Below are 14420 nucleotides of genomic sequence, written 5' to 3'. Positions count from 1 at the left end.
CTGCTAAGTAAAACATTCTTCTGCACAATTATCACAAAACATCGGCTCATTTACATTTATGAAATGAATGTGGAAACTGTATGGGTTGCTTCCTCCTAAATAATCACTGACAGCCTGATACTGTTTTGTCTATGGAAAGAAAATCACACATATTTTTACTTTTTCTCTGTTTTTCTTGTCTGTTAAGATACTGTAGAAATCCACCTGAACATTGTTAATGTAGATGGAAAGGTAGATGGAAAGGCATTGTGTTTACTGTGGATGGAAATGAAATTGTTACAAACATAGCCCTAAGATGAAAAAAACAGCACAATATCCATTAGTTCAGATCCAAACTAAACAGTTTAACACAAACAAAATAAACAATCAAGGCAGTGGTAGAGCAGCAACTCACATGTTCTGCGAGGTAAAATTGATGTTTTTGTCAAAGGAGTCTGGTGGCTTTGAAGTGGACATATCATTATATGGTTTCAGTTGCCCATCGGAAAGGGCTGTCTTACTGTACAGCAAGGTAAAGTGGTGAAAATGTCTAAACATAGCATGTACTTAAACTGCTGTTGATTTTTTTTCCTTTTATTAGTAGGCTGGTTTGCTGCTGCCCCCATTCACAACAGTACATTTCTACATTAGCTTCCTATACAAGGGCTCCTGTCTACTTCGCCATCTACTGTACAGTAGGTAATGCACTGACTATGGATAAATACCTCATACAATCGAACTTCAAAAATGCCAAACTATCCCTTTAATGCATCATGTCACGAATGTGATGTGGCTTCACTAAGTGTGAAGAGGGCGTGCAGGGATACGACAGGGGCCCCATGGCTTTGGACTGGAACCTTGATAGATATCACAAAAGCCAGTTCTCCTTGAAATGAAAGATATGGGGAAATTGAGAGTAAAATAGAGGCCCACAAATGCTATTTCTTTAGGTGAGATGAAAGAGGAAGCGTTATTTTTTTCTTCCTGTTTTTGTACTCAGTGTGGCTTGGGTGTGCTGGACTGAAAATATCTTGGTGTTATTCATTGGGTTTCAGGACACTCTCAGGATAGAACAAGGCAGGGGGGCCATTGTACTGTAGTTACTTCAGAGAAGAAAAAAAAAATCTCCAATATCTTTCTTTCAGGATTTTTCTTCCTCCACCAAAGTGCTAGATAAAAAAGAAAAGATGGAGCTCACATTTGATTGCTGCGGAATACAAAATATGGATTTTAGTGTTTTACTGTGTTATTGTCCTCCTACCTGAAAATAACATCTGTTTCAATCTAATTATAGTGACAAACAAAGTCACAGTAATTAAAAGATCAGACAGCCAAAGTGAAAACTTTTTAAAATCATGAGCCATTAAATGACAGAGTCCTTGCATTAAGCTGCGAGGTTGGTTCATTGGTTTATTCAGATAAAACCATCACTTTTGTTACTGGCTGTGTTTATATGCATATTATAATGCAAAATGAGAACCATAACATTCTGAGCTGTTAACAAGTGCCTTCTCAAAACACTGCCATTGGCATATCATACATATTTCAACATATGTAATTAATGTGTACATTAATGCGAGATATAATAGGACTCTATTAATAGCTGAAAAGCTGATACTAATGAGTCCAAAACATTGCTGCATAATGTTGAGAATCTGATCCTGCCTTGTTCACATTATCTGCATCACAACCTCAATCACAATTTTTCTATGCATGGAAGCAAAATACCAATCTATCCCGTAGATGTGGAATGAAACTGAAAGATCACAGGTTTGATCCCAACTGCAAGTCAGTCAGTCAGGAGCCCTAACTGCTCACTTCCTGTAAGTCATTCAACATGAGCCTATGAGCTTAATGCTTTCTGTATAACAGTGGAACATGCTCACTTGAAATATAACAAAGAGATTAAACAAACAATGATACACTGCAAATGCCCATGTGGGTCCAATAAAAGTACAGTGATATAAATAATACCAATATGAAACCCTGTAAGAGGATGAGGCACGTAGATTTGGTTGCTATTGGAAACTGCTTTGTGAGGGAGTGGCTGGTATTGTTCTTAACGCCTCTGACTGCTAGTGTAATTAATCTCCATGATAATCTGGGGGAATTCATAAATAAAACATAATTTGTCATACCTGTAGTACACCAACTAACCAAATTTCAACTGACTACAAGTTCTCGTCCTTATTACACAACTTATGCTGATTGATAGGTGCGTCACTGTCTTCATCTCTGTCTCACTGTTGTGGCAAGGCTCACCTGGTTGTGCAGGGTTGTTAAGTCAACCCACGCCATCATCACAACCACCCACCAGGAGCTGATTGGTTCTGACAGCCTCCCACTGCGGTCATTCAGCAATCACTGGGAGGATAGAGGTGGGAAGAAGAGATGGGTGGATGAATTCTCAGTGGGTGTTCAGAATAGGTATTGGTGGGGCAATGGACAGAAGACAGAGATGAGGGGTGAGGTGAGGACAGTTGAGGGGAGGTGAGGAGTTATTAAGATAAGGGAAAATTAAAGAGTGTTGGTTATTAAAGTCAAATTACAGCAATTTTAAGATGCAATCTCATATGAATCATGTGAAAATTTACCCAACGTATGAAATGTTCACATTGTAAAAAAAAGGTGGAGAGCAGAGAGGACATGACAGGTGAGCTGTGTCGGGGTATAGATATGGTACTACAAATGTAAAAATGATTGTCTCTGCTTCTGTGATGTGGACAGATAACACACCTTTCAGCAGCAGGTTTGAAGTGAAAGATCAACAAAGGGCAAGAAAGAGGGAGACACGTGGGTGAGAATGAAGGATGAGCTGAGAGGAGAGAAATGGAGAGCAAGAGAGAGAGACAGACATAGGAATGAGACGGGCAAGGGAGGCAGATGGATGGACAGATTGAGGGAGTGTGTAGCTTTAGCATGATTAACTGCCATGCCACACTCACAGCTCTCTTCTTCTCCTTCTCCTTCTTCTCCTTCTTCTTTCCTTGCTCCCTCTCCTTATAGATCTGTTTCTCCGGTGGAGGTCACACAGCTGGCCTGGTCACTGAAGAGGAAGTTAGACTGCAGTCCACTTAGAAGTAAAGAAATCTCAGCTGGTAAGCTGCAGTTGCAATGACTATTCATTCCAATGTGGAAAAGCCAGGGCAGAAATGTGAGTGCTTACAATTCCTTCTTAACTACATGTATAGTAAACTACAGCTCTCATGCAAATGCTATAGTATCAATATTTGTAAACTTTGGCTAGCAAGGAAACATAGAATGTTGAAAATTATATCTGCAAGCTGCCACAGATGTACAGTATTTTTATTTTGTCAGCCGTAAACAATTCTTCAAGGTGCACTAATCAATATTTTTGTATGAACAACAGATCAAATGTGCGATGTGAAAATTATTACCCAACACTGCAGTTCCACCCAGCTCTACAGCTTTATGGCATCTTTCAGCTCATAGTTTTAGTTTTACCCACAACCAGGTAATTACCAGGTGGTTCACCCTAGTATTGGTTCCAGCTGTAGCAGGCAGCTGTTTCGAGCAGAAAAGCTCTGATGAACACATTGCATGCTACCTGCCGTGCACCAAATAACAGACAAAGTTACTAACTATGTGGTGAGAGTGGTGGAGCATTTAGCAGCTAAAGAGCCAGATATTTCCCCCAGGAGCTGATGGAGAAAAAAAGTGTGAATATTGGACTTCCTCTAGGCGACCAGAAACACTGCTGGGTGTGTAAATAGGCAGCTGTTTGCTCACCCATCCTCCCTATCAATTTTATTTGGCGATACTATGTGAGCTTGTTCTGCTATGTAGTAGCCATGAAGTAGAAGTTGAAAATTCATTAGTACTGCCTTAAAAAACTGTTTCAGATTTATTGAAATCAATCTTGATTGTATACTCACATAAGTAGATGTAATGATTCTTTAGAATTTACCAAGACATCCTATAAGTGAGAAAAGGCTCTGGTAGTGTGCTAGTTAATGAGCCATTTAATCACTGTAGCAACCCCACCTCAGCCAGTCTCCGGAATCCCCATGCCATGCAACAGACACTGTCCCCAGTTGATTACTGTGAAAGGACTTGAACCGGTAAACCTCACCTGCTGTGTGTGTAGATTCATAAAAAGTGAACTGGTCGATCGACTGTAGCATGGATATGTTGATGTTAAGGAGATGGTGTAGATTGTGTTGTGTTAAATTAAGCTCATCATTGCCTGTTGTTACCTGGTGGTTGCCCATTCGTAATATCATCTATGGCTAGACAGCCGTGTTAGGCTCAATAATAAGGCTGCATGCAAAATGTTGGATGAGAGATTATATTTCTTGTTTAACCACACCAGTAATGAGTTTTACTGTATTATTTTAGACCACACACCCACACATGCAAACTTACTTTGCCTATACCTGATGCCTTATCCAGTCAGTTAAGTCCTATAGAAACCTAAAGCCTCTCTCTGTGCCACCTATTGGTGAACATTACCTAAAGCAGCTTAAGCTTTCAGTTCATTACTTGAGTCTGGGTTTCCTGTTTTATTTACAACATTATGCGAAACCAGTGTGATGAAGCCCAGCTACTTAATTGTAGCATCTTTTGAATAGAAAAAAAAAATGTTAAAACCGTACAAACAGTATCTCTAGTGTGTGCAAAAATCAGTCAATGTCTAAACTAGCTAACTAGCTCAATTCGAGTCTGGCTACCACAAATAGGACAAATCTACTACAGACAATGATTCTCTACGTGCATAGTAAGAAAATATTTGCAGTGATAGGATTTAGTTTTAATTTGGCTTTCAGATGGTCGTCTATGTAGGGCCAGAATTTTGGTTATGGCTTGTTGTGATCAAAACTACAACTGAATATACAGTATTTGTGGATTTTGGTGATTATGTCTTTCTAGTGTTTGTGCAATAGACTACTATTTTGCATACCTAGTAATTGCACCCCAAATGACAGTAAATTCCACATTATGCATTAAGTAAGATTCTGTCTTGTAGCAGCTGTAACTGGAATGGATTCAACTCTGTTTTACAGCTACCAGCATGTAGTGCTTATTGTGGACACGGTCAGTTCGTCAGGAATGTGGTTGCTTGGGTTATAGACTTAACTTTTATGACCTTCTGAAGCTCTGTGAGAACCCTACCTGTTGCTCACCAAACTGTCATAGCCATGGGCAGTGTGATTAATCATCTTTATTGTGCAGAGTCCCAAGAAGGTAGTTTTTGTCAGGACATCAGGGTCAGATCAATGAAACTCCAATATTTAAATGTCACTTGATTAGGCATGATTCCTGAGGGGACTCCCAAAGCTGAAATAAAGCAAAAATGTCTCTTGTCTTTATGGTTATGGCTACGGTAAGCGCAATACAATGGATGTGTAGCACTTAGAGAAAGTTTGTCGCCTTCAAGTTAGTGTTAAACCTGCAACAGTAAATACAACAACTGTGACCTTGGGAAAACCAGTCATCAGAGTTTCACTTTTATAAAGTATTGCTCCATGAAAAATGGAGATCTCTAGAAAAGGAGAAGACATTATAGCTGAATTGTTTGAATCAAATTGTATTATCACAGTGCGTTAATGCACATTTAATAAGAAGTGTGTCTTTACTCCTATCATTGCTGAAAAGTAGCCTATATTGGCACTGGTGCAGTTTTATACAACCTGATTTTATGCCTGCAACATGTTCCAAAAAAGTTGGGATAGGCACATGTGTACTAGTGTTACATCACCCTTTCTTTTAACAACACTCATAGTGAACATTTGGGAACGGAGGACACAAAAAAACGTCCCTGAAAAATACGTCATCTCGCAAATTATTTTCCAAAGCCTATACGTACCTTTCAGCATTAATGTTGCCTTCACAGATCTGCAAGCTATGCATGACATAGGCAATGACACACCAATAACATTGCAGATGCTGGCTTTTGAACTTTATGCTGGTAACAATGTGGATGGTCCTTTTCCTCTTTAGGCCAGAGGACATGACATCCATGATTTCCAACAACTGGAACTTTGTTTATCTTCCTTTGGTATTGAAATAGTACCAGTTTATCATCTTCAAAATCAGAAATCTTGTGCTATCATGCAGCTAAAGGGAAGACATCAAAACAGTTCTAAATAATAACAAGTAAAAATGACAGATCCCTACTATCCAACTCTCTAGACTCGCTAATATCATTTGCATAATTCTGACATCTTCACACAAGATTGGCTACATCTGGGATAAGTGGACGAATGGGAGGGAAGTAATTGGCGAAAACAACCATTTCGCAACTGGAACGCAGCATTGCCAGTTTTTTTTTTGTGTTTTTGTTTTTTTCCCCACACTGGGGAGAGAGGTAGAAATGGTGAACAAGAAAAGAGACAAGGGAAAGAGCTGGAGAGAAGGGGGAGAGAGGAACATCTGGGGTCTGCTGGAGACTGAGGAGGTTCCCAGCTGTCAGAGTTTTCCAGCTGCTCTGCCGACCTTCACCGTGCCAAAGAGAGAACCATGGGAATGACTTTGCTGCTCCCCAGGTCTGGAGCTGGACTCACATGCCCTATAATGACTCTTTTGCTTCATATTGCCCAAATATCTCACTGTGTTTGGAGGGAGTGGAGTTGTAGGATTCTCAGTCCTGTCAGTGTTGGTGCCAATCCCACTCTTGATAATGTTTGAAAGTGTTTGAAAGGAGGCTTTACGCTAGGTCTTGTCCTGTACGATCAAAGTCTTTAGACAAGCTCTTTGAGAAAGTAATAGAGTTTGGTGTCCTGTTGACTGTCACTAAGGTGTTCATCCCAGCATTAAAAGTTCTTGCTTCTGACACATGATGATAAAGTACAGCAGTATGTACAGGTGGAAAGAGCGGCCACAATAATGTTTAAAAATATTCCTATGTTAGCTTATACTGTAATAGTTCTCTGTCATCCAGTGATTTGTATGATATTATTCAACTTTTTTCTTTAATTTGTCCTACCCTCACACAGCGCAAGTTCTGTTGGGCTCTATTGTAGATAATTAGCAATAAGTGTTATTTTTAGTAATACTGTCAAGACTGTCAATCTGTGCATCCTATCCACATTCTTTCTAGATAATCAGGAAGATATTCAACTGCTAGTCAGTGGTCAAAGCTGAACAGTGTAGGTTAGATATTTGTAACATATCCACATTAGGATTGCCAGTGTGCACCAGCAGCATGAGACTATAGGCATCTTTATTTTGTATTATTACCACGTCGATGTGCATGGACACTAGCAGCAACCATCCCTGCTGTGTCATTTTGTTTAACAAGACCCCAGTGCAGAGAACACACCACATGCATACAATTGCAAAATCTTGAAACTGTATAGACAAGACAACCAACTGCCAGAATGGGCACAAAAGACTAACTGAACTGACCAAAGATGTAAGATAACTGCACTAATTACAAACCTCCATACTAACTGGACTAAAAGAAGCTTGGCATTGATGTGTCCAACAACAGTGAGCTTCACAGGAGAGGTAAATAATGATCAGTCATGGCAAATTATTGAATATCAGTTTGAATGGGAAACACCCAGGACAGCTCCAGAATCAGCATGCTGGACAGCAATCAGAGGACACATGTGTGGAAGAACAAAGAAAGCATGTACGTCAATTGCAGTCTATTGATTATTTCTATAAAGCGGGGGACCAAATTATTATTGTCACCTCCAGAACTGCAACATTAAAACCACTGACAGGTGAAGTGAATAACATTGCAGTGTTCTGCTGGGAAACCTTGGGTCCTGGCATTCATGTGGGGTTACTTTGGCACGTATCACCCACCTAAACACCACAGCAGGCCAGTTATAGCAACAACAACTCCACCCTCCTCAGGAATGGTTCAAGGAGCATGACAAAGAGCTGAAGGTGCTGACCTAGAACCCAAACTCTCCAGATCTTAATCTGATCAGGTCTGATCCATGAAGGCTTCACCTCACAACCCACAGGACCCAAAGGATCTGCTACCAATGTCCAGGTGCCAGACACCAAAGGACAGCCCCAGATAGCCTGTGTCCATCTATGCCACAGGAGCAGAGCTGCTTTGGTGGCACAATATTAGCTCGGTGGTTTTAATGTTGCGGTTGATTGTTGTAGAGGTCCATGGCACTTGTGATTTTGTGCTTTGACACTTTTATAAATCATCATTTCAGCTTTAATCCCTTAAATAGCAGTTGCTGCCAGTGTTATCTTTTAAATTTCTCTGTCTCTGTGTCGGTATATGTTGATTTGATTGATCCATCTCACTCATTTAATTCAATGTTTTGTGCTGATGTGTCTGTATGTTTTCTCTATTAGTGTTTGTTATTGGCTTGCCAGCGTATTTTCATCACTGAGAGCAATCATCTATGAAATGTCATCTAATGTTTTGTGTGTGTTTGACTGTGAAACATAAACTATAGATGGACAAAAAATAAGGCACTTTCTCAAATGTAGAAAATATAAATCCAACAAACAACATTATAGAGGTTGCTGCTGTTGAATGAAAAAAATGTATTACTGATTGAATACTTGATCTTGTAGGTTTTCAGAAAGCAACCTTGGTTTGCTCGGTATTCTTGCAGTTTTGTTTACAGTAGACCATGAGACCAAAAGTCCAGCATACAAATTTCAAGTCAAATCAGGTTAAAACAAAAAAAAACATATACCATTTGAAAGAGGAACACAATCTCTGATACACTCTCTCTCTTTCTGTATCTCTCTCCCACTGCTGCCATTGTGGGGTGCCTCTTATGTAAGTCCTTATTTAAACACGAACATCTGGCTCAATTGGCAAACACACATCTTTTCATCTCTCTTGGAGATGACTTACTTATTATAAAGGGGAAAAAAATAAACTGTCTTGAGCTGTCACCAGGTTGCAAATGTAATATGTGTATTCATAAAATCTATGCAGGTTTTGGTTATAGAGTACCTGTATGAGAAACAGATTGGAGGCAGTCATAATAAGATTGGGAAATACCAATTAACATCCAAGGAGTCAGCACATTTATGCCAAATTTGTATTGTAGTGGCATAGTTTCTGTATCTAACAGGCTGCATGTGTGGGTTTGCGTGCGTGGGTACAGGCATGCGTGCACTGCAGACATGCACACGCAAAAGTTATGTGTAATGCAGTGTTATGCAGATCCAAGCTAATACTTAATAAAAGATGCATAGACATCATTGAACCTTTAAATCCCTGCAAAACAGAAATGTTTTGCACAACAACAACACCTGTGAAAAAACACAAGTCTCTGCTTTCATTTTAATTTAGATCCACTGAAATCTGCATGCTTCATCTGTATAGGCAGTTTCCTGACTGCAAAGATAGGGGTTCCACTTGCAGTTCTTTTTTAAATGTTTGTTTTTAATTTGGTTACAATGCAAGGGATTGTGTCATACATTATATATTTGTTAATTTAGAGTCAAAGGCCAGCAAATTATGAAAGATAATGCAAGCTCAGTCTTTTGTGGACCTTGAACAAAAGTACAACATTGCAGTATTTCTTTTTTCTGAAGCCTATCCTTTAACCAATTTCAGACTGGCATTTTAAGACTGAATAATCTCCACATTCACATATTTTCACAGTCAGTGGAACAGAGGTTATTTTGACTGTTTAGGCTGCTGTGAAGGAAGTGTCTCTGCAAAGTACAGCACATAAATCATCCGGAACACTGGCCTATCGAATGTACATGTACTGCATGTGCACATGAGAGTCCAGACAGAGAGGACGAAAACATATGGTACTGAGGCATTGGTGCTGGGAGTATGTGTTTGTGTGTGTGTGTGTGTGTGGGGGGGGGGGGGGGGGGGGGGGGGGGGGGGGGGGGGGGGTACAAGGCACCCAGTGGGAGAAGCTGGCACAGATGGAGCCCCAGACCCACTGAGCAGCACTCGATGTCAGCTGCACTGCTCAAGAAGGCCCATGGGATCCACAGGGGCCTTTGGCAGGCATGAGAACTCTGTTTTAGTCAGCAATTAGTTTAATGGAGCAAAATCTAAAATCACTTCAGACCAACACAGCTTTGAAAAGAAATGACAGAGGGAACAGCTTTTGGTCATTACTTATTTCTCATAATTCCGGTTGAGCTGTTGACATGGACAGACAGACACATTGGCCCCTTGGTATCTCTAACCAGCATTTAGATTGTGGCTAATTGGTATAGAAATGTTTGCAACAGGAATACTGATATTTCTTTATTTACATTTACAACATTTATTCTTGAATAATACAGTGCAGTATCATAATTTGTCAGCAAATTAGTTTAATTGTAGTAACCTTATACTTATGCATGAATTTTGTGCTATTGCTCTTTTTGTATCACTTTTTTAATAGACAGTATATATTATAACTAAACAGACAAATCTGTTCTCTCTCTCTCTCTCTCTCTCTCTCTCTCTCTCTCTCTCTCTCTCTCTCATTCCGTCATACCACACAGATTCCCATTCTAGTCAAGCTCACTTGTCTTGATAGGAATTTTGGTCCGTTTATCCCTCTACTTGTCTATGTGTCTCTGTCTCTTTCTATACATCTAGCACAGCTCTATATTCCTTATCCTTCATGGAACAAGATCGCTTGAGAGACCATGAAAATGTGGGAGCAGCCAATTAGACCTCTTTTACTTGCTTCTATTGAGGAAGGCTGCAGACAAGGTCCATGAGTGTGTGTCTGTGTATGAGAGCAAGTGTGCCTGCATGTGCACACAAGGGACTATGGTACTTCTCACTGATATGTTCCATGCTACACAGAATGGAAATTGATTCAGACATATTTATGGAGCACTTTTATGCCATACATAGAGACAATATCCAGATGAATTACATAGAAATAAAAAAGGCAAGTTCCAAAAAAGAAAATGACAGAGGTACATTATAAATAATTTAGCAAATACATTTGTGTGTGACTGTGGTGGTTGAAATGCATATTTCCTTGTTTATTATATGACCGATACATGTAATAAATAGCAGATAGCAACAGCTCTGCCTGGAAAAATGTGGAAAACTGATGCAGGACTCTGCATGGTCACCGCAAAGTGTGACTGTGCACTGCTGTCTGACAAACCAGCCAGGACAAGTGAGATAAATATGAAGGTAGTTTTGGCTCTATTTCTGGCTTTGTCTGCAAACACATGAACACATGAAGACCTGAAGTCTGCATGGTTTCTACCAGAAGTCATGTTAAATAGAGCAAATGTTCTATTTTCTAACCTTGCATTCATTAGCGATGCAATTGTTGTGCTTTCAAAGCATCCAACTGATTTAATATTTACATCTCATTAACTATTAAATATATGTTCACATCTCTCCCCCACCACCCCTTTAACAGGGGACATTAAACAATCAGAAACTGAAAAAAAAATAGAAAAAAAAAAGAAAAAGAAATTGAAGATACTGTGTTTTATTAGAAACAGAAGCTATTTAAAGTAAAGATAGAAAAATATATCACTCAGTTGAAGGGAATGATCTTGATTTCCAATGATGCTGCATTTGTGTTTCTCGATGTTTTAACGTTACTACAGTTGGCTGGGGAAACGCAGAAATGCAAAGAGCACCAGAATATTGTTCTCAGGTAATATGGTGGCCTACAATTGCATTCAATTTCAATCCAACAGCAACATGCCACCAAGTCCTGTTGTCCAAACCAGCAAAAAAAAAATCTATTTATTTAGACAGATTTTGCATATCACTGATTATAAATTACACAATGGCCTTCCTCTGCATAGCCTCATAAGAATTAACCAGCAAAATAAGTTAGCTATAGACACCATGGGGGTGCAACAAACAATATTAAGCTACAGAAATGAAATAACTTCCACTTTAAGAAGAGAATAAAAAAATCACCAAAGCAGACTCACAAAATAAGTAATTTAAAACTTCACGGCCATAGAGCTGGAGTCACAAACACATGTATTAAAGCAAAGAGAGCTCCACAGTTTTAAAAGACTGCGTAACATGCACAACACAATGCTATCTTGCTAGGTAACACAATGGGTGAAGTCATCTGCCTGAACATCACTTTGTGGGCCATGTGCACTGCAAAGTGCTCAACAATCTGATCTTGGTTCAACTTCTTCTTTCTTGACCTCAGATCATATCATAACCAGGATATAACCCCTTTGCCTCTTTGTCCTAGTATAGTATAACCAGTCCACCTCTCTGTCCCATTATGCTTCTGAAAGTTTCCAAACATTTCGAGCTGAAAGAGGCTCTGCAGTCCCAACTGTGTAGAAAATGTCAAGAACAGCAGAAAGTCTTGACACACCTCACTGAAGACAGAAGCTCCTCGGCAATGTCACAAACATAGAAATCACATCAGCATGTTGGAAATTTTAGCATTTAGCCAAACCCAGCATACACCTGCTGATTATGTAACGTCTTGGATGTGTTTGCCAGGTGATGGATTAAATCAGTGATTAATTAAGGTAGATGATGCAACCTTTTTTTCCATCTAAAATGATATGAATCGATTGGAATATACATGTATATACATACATGTCAATCATGGCGCTGATTTTTTTCCCAATAATAAGAAGAAACTAGCAACTTCAGGTATAGAATAAATATCTATTACATGTATATACTGTATATCCCCCCCAAAAGTTATTATTATAATAAAGTTATTGCAGTAAACGGATGCTGAGTGTCAATAAACCCCAAACACAGTAAGCCATATAAGAGAAGGGATAACAATGGCTCTAGTGCTCCAGTGGAGCATCATTAAAATAATATAGTCCGTGGAAACAGCTCCCATGTGACAATGTCTGTTAAATGACTGTCAACTGATGCACTGCCAAAATAACTGCATGCGTGCACCACCCTCCCAACATTTAGAACTGCTACTCCACAACTTTACAAGTGATGCAAATGGTCAGTTAAAATAGTCTAATTCCTGTTAATTAACTTGGTACAGTCATGTCAATATAAAAAAAATACCTCAAATATACAAATGTAATTATAAGAAGACATCCTTTATTAGTCACACACACAACCTGCAGAGTTAGGGAGGGAAACTGCACGCGCCATGATGTTGTGAAATTCTTCTCCGCATTTGACCCATCCTTGGTCAGTCCTTCCTCCGCGGCAGACCGGAGCGGTGGGCTGCCAGCCGACCGGCGCCCTTTTGTCACCATTGGTCAGGTGGTGACCTTCATGCATGTTTTTAGTGGGGGGGGGGAGTTTATGGAGGAAACCCCAGGTGAACACAGGGAGAACATGCAAACTCCACACAGAAAGGCCCCTTTCCTCGAGCAGCAGGCACCGAAGGCATAGTGGAGGTGTCCACAATGGGAATCAAACCCAGGACCTTCTAGCTGTGAGGCGACAGTGTTTCCACCATGTCACCGTTCCACCCCAATTATAATTAGTGTTTTGATTTTCATTAACCACACTTCCAAAGTATAATCATATATTACATGCATATCAAAGGCTTAATACACAGTTGAAGTTTTAACAAGGACTAATAAACACCTAAATGGCGAATGTTGGTAAATTTTAACCAGCAATAGAATTTCTGCTGCAACCCCAGTTTGTCATCTTCGCCTTCAGCATCTGTGCCGCAACAGACATCACACAATTTCATTTCCGTTAATTGACTATTTTGAAGTGGAGCAACGAGAGTTTTCCATCATCATATTGTCAGGAAGCAGCTGGCAGCTGCAAAGCAGGCCCATAATGCAATCAGCTACTTTGTGGAGGCCTTTGGATTCTTATTGTGTAAGGCTTTGCTTAGACTGTTAATGTCCCTCGATTGGTCGAAACATGCATCATTTCTCTTAGATGGCACAGTGCATCCACAATTCGTCATGCACATTTCATTTCATTATTGCATTGTTTTCATGGGCAAAATGTATCTTTGCTTTGAAAGTGCATTATCAGATGTTGATGATCAGTGGGTGAAAGATGGCACTCTGGATTCCATTCCTACAGATACATCTGTGCCAAATAAGAGTATCAATGAACCAGATCACTTTTACCATCAAGCGTGCAGGGTTTTGCACTACAAACAATGGGTGATAATTTGTGCAAATATTTTACATATCTAAAATAATTTAGATGAACATTTGTATGCCAAAAATCCACCAAAATTCAGAATACATAAGTTGCTTTTCTGCTATTTTTGTCATTTAGGACCACACTACTCCCCATTAAGACATAGGCAAATGGGTTTTTTTTTAGCTCACAGGTCCTGGAGGCATGAGGTGACAGGTTTTTACAGCAAGTTTAACAGAGTGCCAAGCCTAAACCTTTCCTCAACTGCATAATATCATATTAAGCAAATATCCCTCTTTTTCCCATATTTTTTTTAGGCCAGTTACAGACAATTAAACCCATAGATTATCCTAGTCTTTATGACACTATAAAGCACTAAATGTAGATGTTATGTTACAACATATCTATTTCACCTTGAAAGAGGTGACCGGAGTTCCAGCAGAGATGTTTTACAGATTTGGCAAATTTATATCGAACC

Source organism: Chaetodon trifascialis, chromosome 4 (genome assembly GCF_039877785.1).
Source record: "Chaetodon trifascialis isolate fChaTrf1 chromosome 4, fChaTrf1.hap1, whole genome shotgun sequence".
NCBI classification, from domain to species: Eukaryota; Metazoa; Chordata; class Actinopteri; order Chaetodontiformes; family Chaetodontidae; genus Chaetodon; species Chaetodon trifascialis.
This window is presented reverse-complemented; position numbering follows the sequence as displayed.